This window comes from Malurus melanocephalus, unplaced genomic scaffold (assembly GCF_030028575.1).
Source record: "Malurus melanocephalus ecotype Western Australia unplaced genomic scaffold, MMel_1.1 scaffold_360, whole genome shotgun sequence".
NCBI classification, from domain to species: domain Eukaryota; kingdom Metazoa; phylum Chordata; class Aves; order Passeriformes; family Maluridae; genus Malurus; species Malurus melanocephalus.
Window position 1 is genome coordinate 271,384 of NW_026623592.1, and position 7,217 is coordinate 278,600.

General features: G+C 42.0%; 1 protein-coding gene across 1 annotated transcript in view; it reads right to left on the reverse strand.

The window, feature by feature from the left end:
• Positions 1 to 7,217, reverse strand: part of LOC130580759 (multiple epidermal growth factor-like domains protein 6) — a 169,976-nt gene that overhangs the window by 136,528 nt on the left and 26,231 nt on the right. The gene's annotated exons all lie outside the window — the stretch shown is intronic.

Here is a 7,217-nt window from a genome sequence, read left to right on the forward strand (position 1 = left end):
AAGAGCATTTGAACAWGWTGCAMRYRAGCAGGGATGAAACATCAAGTGAGYAGAGAGAAGATAAAAGKGAAAAGAAAAGGGAAAGGTTTACTTTCATAATTAAGAACAGATTTCAAAGGAAAACTCGTTTTCATGACAGTCAATGAGTGCTTTTCTGTCAATTTTAAGGCAGCCATGACTTCACCCCCAGACAATCATTCAGTGCAACCAACTACTACATCTATTTTTTTTTTCTACAAAACAAGGAGAGAAACAGTAAAATGAAAAACCTTTGAGTCTGGCAAATCCCAGAACAGCAGCTGAATAAAAGTGAGCAGATAAATGATGAAAAGTGAGTTAAGCCAATTCTTCMATGAGTCGGAATAAAACAAAAGTTTACKTTCTCACTCCACATCCCCAAAATGSTTTTTGTGTAACTGGAATTAGGAAATCATTTACAGGGAGGTGTCTCATGGGTGATTGAAGCATCCATGGGTTTGACGAGGAGGTGAACACACTCGTGTTTGTTTTACACACAACCACATCTGCTAGAAAGAGACAATATTTAAATAAACAGTGTCAAAGAGTCCACTTTGTGCAGAACTTGGAATTTAAGTTCATGCAGTAAGATTTCTAGCTGGGAAAGAAAAAACAGCTGCCAACTTCAGTCTGTGTTTTTCTCCTTTGGCCTCTCACACTTTCAGTCACAATCACTCGAGTTTTGCACGGGATGGTTTTGGAGATGGGGTTGGTGCCAGCCCTTAATGAGAGCAAAGAGTGTTCCTGCACCCTCCTGACTGCTCTCTCAACAGTTCACACCCAGAACCCTTCCAGAAACACCAGAAACACCTCCCTGGGGGCAGAGCCTGCCCTGAGTGCCAGCCCAGCCCATGAACCAGCACTGGTCCCAGTAGAGGCACTGGGAGAGCTCTGTGCACCCACAGTCCAAGGACCTGTCCTTATGCACAGCTCCTTTATCCCCAGAGCTCAGTTCTGCACAGAATGAGAGAGGTGGCTGAACTTTAAAATTCAGAAAATCACTGTCAGAAGTAGATATTCTCAGTAGATTTGGTTTCACAAGCAAAATGAGTCTTTTCTTCCTCAGCCTCCTCTCCACAGAATCTCTGCTCATCATCTGCCCATCCTCAACACAAACCTCCTGCCCCACATCACAGTGCCTAAAAACCCCAGTTCAACACTAAGGAATGCAAATCTCTATTCAGAGCTCTAAAAGATTATTTWAAACCAGCTATTTTTCACATAAAGTGGCATAAAGAACGCTCAGTAATTCCAAACACATGAGTTGTGTATCATTCCTGTGTATGTTTCATTTGTATGATTAAAACAGTAATGGCACATATGGCCAGAACTGGCAGGCTTCCTTTAATGAAAATACTGAAAAATTAAATGCCTTATTTGCATTATGCTGTTCAAGAGAGTGTTGTTGCCTCTTCTTCTGGCCAAACACAGTCAGAAATCTGGATTCAASCACAAATCATTCCTTGCAAGCACCTGAACCACGGACTAGAAAGGAAATTCATCCCAAACCCTTCCCACCTATTTTCCAACTCTCTAATGAAAAGATCTTGGGTTCTAGGAACAGAGAATCATTATTTTCTTTAATGGTTATAGTTCARTAAAGATGAGATAATCCAGAATGGCTTTAAATGAAGAAATCTGTTGGGTAAGAYCCACAGATCTTTCAGTATGATCCAGTAAGAAAAAAAGATTGCTTTCATTTTTAAATAAAAAAATTGGAATCAGCACTGGAGGAGTAAAAGTTCCTTCTCTAAAGAGAATTTCTGCCACAAAACCTTTTGCAGKCTGCATTTCAAACCCTCTCTCCACTTTCAATCACATAAAGAGACTTCAGGCCGGGGCCAGTGAAGCTGCTCCTGATTTACAGCGATGGAAATGGAGGGAAATTTAGCAGGAGAGTTCACAGAAAGTTAATTGGCTGAACTYGCAGGCAGAGAGACTTTCTGTGTTAGAAATACAGAATTCAGAACAAAACTCTCCTCTGAACTTTTGAGCACAACTGAGTCCACGAGACAGCAGAAAGGGAGACAACAGCAAATGTTCAGCTCTGGCTGAGTCAATTCCCAGAGCTCATCCCCAGAGCTCAACCCAAACCTGAGTGCCAAAGGGAAAAGAGGAATGGATATCCTACAGATATCCTGCAGATTCTCCCCTGCTGCCTTCTCCCTCCATCCTTGCAGAGTTTTGTGCTCACTCAGAGCCAGGTCCTGCAGGTTTCCACAGCAGAGAGGGAGCCTGAGGAAGAGAGGAGGAACTGAGAGGGCTCAAACATGAAATCACATCATGGAGGAAGGAAAGGCACCAACCTGCAGGAGCAGKCACAGCCCAGCCCTGCTCTGTGTATTATGGTCCAATATTCATAATAAATTACCAGCAAAGGGCAGAACCTTTAGGCATTAAAATTCCTTTTATCCCCTCCCTGGYTTAGGACACCCCAAACCCCACAACCACCCTGCTGCATTCCCAGCCTTACCCATCAGAAACTGAATAAAATTATACCCTAAAATATTCACACAGCACACTSAGGATAAGTGTTTGAAATTCCCACTAAAGTGAAACAGATGTTGGAATGCAGCASTGGAACTGGGAGTTGCATCACGGCACAGAGAGTATTTTTAAGGATTATTTAAAAGTGCTTGGAAGACATGACATTTCYAGAATTAGGCCAACTTGTAATAAGATGAACATTTTTAACGTTAATACAGAACAGAGCTGAAGGCTCAGCTCTCATTTCTATCGAACACATTTCTCCTGAAAGGGGGTGATGAGAGAAGATGTGTTTCCTCTCGGTGCCAGACATGCACATGGATCTGACACTGAGCAAAGTGTTTCACAGATTTCCCCTGTGGCTGCAGCTCTGATCCAGAAACCGATCCTTTCAGAGCATTTAGTCACAACACTGGTACTCTGTGAATAAATCAAATCACAGTGGCCACACCATTAGGGAAGACACTGAATAATTTTGCTTAGAACCGTATTTACTATGGCTGGGAAGAGCCCACTCTGCTCTCACTACAATTTCTTTGACTTTTAATAGGACTGGAGTTTAGAGGGAATCTTTTTTTTTTTTTCTATCTTTCTTTTTTTTTTTTTTTTTCCTTTTTAAAAAGTGATGTTGTAATTCAAATCCTGGTAGCCTTGGAAACAGCCTCTCTCCTCAAATATGTCTGTGTCAATTAAAGTAATTGGGACACTCCAGCTAATGATGCTGAGATTTCAATATCCAGGCTGGTGCCCAAGCATTACTCCTAAAGGACCCTCAGCTGAGACACAGAAAAAAGCTGGTTTTGGAAAGGTTCTGCTCTTTTTGTGAGCATTTATAAGGAGAAGAGCTGGGAGAAGCTGCCTTTAAAGAATGCCTTTGTATCTATTCACAATGCACAGAGCATTGGGTGACTGTGAACTTGGAGTTTATTTGTGTGTGTGTGTCAACAAGCTCCCTAAGCAAARCAGAAAAACAGCATTGTTAGCTTCAAGATTGACTAAAAAACTCTACAGATTTACAGAATTAACCTTTTTTCCCCTCACCCTCTGATAATATGTGTGCATAGACATGTACACACCCCCCTCAAAATTACAAATTCATGAAGARTCAATCTCTATCCACAGCACATTTATGAACAAATAATATTGACTTTACCAAGTGCCTCARGCTGTCCCAAAATCTGGAATAAACCAGGATTCCCACCTCGTAACACTGGTGGCCGGGAAAAAGAAAATCCAGAAACTGTCAGGAATTTCTCACAGCGCCTAAAAGCAGTTCATTCCTTCCCCATTGAAACCAGAGAGACTTATTTTAAAAATGGAATATCCTCTGATGGATTTGGAAAGCCAGACATCAATCAATCATTCAGTTCAGTGACARGCATCACCACCTTTCTGCAGAGATTCTTTAGTAAAACCTTTTTTTTTGAGAGCATACAGATATATTGAGGCCCCCCACCCACATCCCCAAAAGAAGGCATTAAAAGACATTTCTTCTATAGAAGATACTGTGAAAATATTGCCATGCAGCATTGATAATTAAAATGAACTTCTTAAGTTTTCTAGAGATAAATACTTTCTCAATACATTTTAAAGGCATTTCCTCATTTTTGTGCATTAATTTACTGTATAGCAGAAAGTGATTTTTAGTAAATGTTTTTTGTTGTGCAAATGGCAAAGTGACTCAGCCACATCCAACCCTATCAACAGCAGAGAAACAGAAGGAATTACACAGCCTTTGGGGAAAAACAATCTAAATAATGATGGTTAGAAATTATTACAACTGGGTACTTTAGTTGTCACAAATAATTCAGGCAAAGGGAATAAAATAAAATCCAAGCTCCAAGCAATCTTTTCCCAGATGAAATATTTTCTGTAATTCTTTTTCTAAAGCTTAGATGACCCAGCCCTTCCAGGCTGGAAGACTAAATGGGGTGCTCAGAYCTGGGCTGAGGTGCCCAAGTGATCTTTCAGTATTAATAATKAAAAAAAAGGAAATTTAAAAGGCAGAAGAGCGCAGTAGCTGAGTGAGGACCCACACGCACATCCCTGCCAGCAAAGACATGAAAAATCAGAAAAGTCACAGTCCAGAACTGTTGTTTCAGTCCCTCTGAGTGAAGTTATTTATATAAGAAATCTGCAATACAATATGGAATAACTCCATGGACAAGATGTGAAGGGAGACGGGTCCAAGGCTGCAGCAGAGCAGCTGCCAAGCCATTTTTCAGTTTAAAGGCTACAATAATCAAAATCCTGAAATATTATGCCTGTAAAACACTTTGGAAAGATGCTGTAATAGTCACTAAAACCAGCAAAGATAATGCAAGTCTCAACTTGTTAAACTTTGAATATGGAAAATGCATTCTAGTCACTGAAAACCCAGACAGGAAGGGGGTTTGTAACAATTTCTTTTATATAAAAAAGTAAAAATGTGTAGTTTCACTCTTCAGATGGGTCCAACTGTCCTTCCACTGAAGGAAGCTGAGTTTTAACTTTCACATCAGCAGCAGCAGAATTAGGCTATAAAGCTACAACTGCACATAAACAGCTGTCAAGCAGCCACATTGCAGAATAAACATGAACCCAAAATTAATTCAGAGTAATTATTTATACAGGCTTAAGTGAGATCAGCGCTGTGGATTTTTTTTCATTTGGTGAAGATAAAGATTATCTTTGTTTTATTACCTTCTTTTACGTGAGTAGATGCTGAAYACTGTATCTTGCTGTTAAAACATTTCATATTTCAGCCTAAATATTTACACTGAGTTCCATTGTGAGGCAAAGTAGTTTAAACTCAGTGTTTTATTTTACCAGTTTTAYATTAGAATAGAAGCAGTCCCTCTCTCAGCAGAGGAGATTTTAATGCTGCCCTAAACCCATCCTGCTGACCCTCTACGAGAAGAGGCCCTCTAGAGTAGATTGTGCCAGCCAGATCCTCCAGAAACACCAGCAGAATTAAATCTACAATAACAAAGGCTATTGAGACTTTTCCAAGAACAACAAAGCTTGTTTAGTTTTGAGATCATTCCGTGAAAGAAGCATCTCTCGGAGAGCAGGGGTTGGCAGCCAGCTCTGCTGAGACATTTGCTGGTGCAGAGCAAAGAGAGCAGCTGGAGATCCCTGGCTGGACCAAACCTCAGAGCCCAAATTCCCTCAAATCTCGAGGGGTTTTGGCCCCAAAATCCTCCAGGGGTTCCTTCAGTCCCACAATTGGGGCRTTCCTGGGATGCACCAAGCCAGGGATATGGATTAGGTGTGCCTGAAGGGCTCTGGTTTATTGAGGCTCTAAAATGAGTCTCAGTGACCATTTCAGGTTTGTTCAGCCCTTTCCAGAGCAGGGCTCTTCTCAGCTCAGGGGTGTTCTCTGCCTAAATCAGAGGAACAGACATCTCCAGCTCTGCAAACATCTGAATTCTGCAGCTCTGTTCCAAATCAGGGCGAGATCAAGACAAAACATCTCTCTGATCTTAAAAACAAGCTCAGAACAGAAAATYTGACGCCCAGCCAGCCCTCAACCACAGAACATCATCTCCCTCATGCTATTTACAACAGCATCTGCAACCTCAGCCTTCGCTGTCTCCAACATTCAGAGTTTTGTTCGCTTCAAACCGAGCGCGGGATGACGAACACGAGGGTGCCAGAAGAAAATCTGCACCCCCTTAAYTTCCACACCAGAACATCAGATCTGTCAGGAGCAGTGACATGCCAGGCATAACAAGCATSTCTGAGGTCCAAATTCCCTCTCCTCTGTGCCACAGAACACGGGATGCTGATGACAGATGGGCAGAGTGAAGAGAGTCGAGCGGCCAAAATCCTGGAGCTGCATTTCCCTGCCAAGACCAGAACCTCAGTTCATGGCAGAAACCACAAACTGGCTGGCTTCAGACAGGAGAGGGAAAAGAAATCTATAAAAAATTAATGGGATAAATAATAAAAATTAAAAATGAAACAATCATCCGCTCTCCTGGCACGCATTCCTTGATTTCTCYTCTGGCTCCAGGGCTGTTCCCTCTGCCTGCAGAGCCCCAGATCCACGGAACTGCAGAGCTTAACTGCTACCCACTGAGGCCAAAAATCCCTTTTTCTCTTTTTTTTATCCTCTCCACCTGAACTAGGATGCATTTTGATTTTGCCATGCTGACCAGCACCAGCCTGGATTTCCTGGACACAAAGATTCCATCAGGATCACGTGTTTGGTGTCTCCCACCACTTTTTAGCAGCAGGAGATCATTTCTCATTTACCCCACGGTGACAGCACATCTTTTACCAATTTTGAAGMTCCCAAATGTGCCTAGGGTGTGTACAGTCAGGAGGGAAGCTGCCAGACACAGTACATAAAATGTATTTTAGCACTTAGCTCCCAAATTTGACTGGGACAGTTTGTTTTGGGTTCACCCATCTTAACCTGCWGTTGCATGGTTTCACCTTCCAATTTCCCCAGGACTTCAGGCTGAGCTGCAAACATCCAAGAGCCAAGAAGTTCCTCTGTTTTAGTGTGGTYAATGGTGCATCAAGCCCTCTGCTGCCCCATATCCCTTCCTCCAAGTCATCAGAAAGGAGCCCAAGTCAGGGCAATTCCAGCCAAAGTCCCTTCAAACATTTGCAACATTCACATTTTCCTGCCCATGAATTGTCACCAAGTACTGCCATTTATATAAACCTGCATTTTAAGCTTCAATCTATTCTCCAGTAAATCATTGTCTTCATTTTCCTGA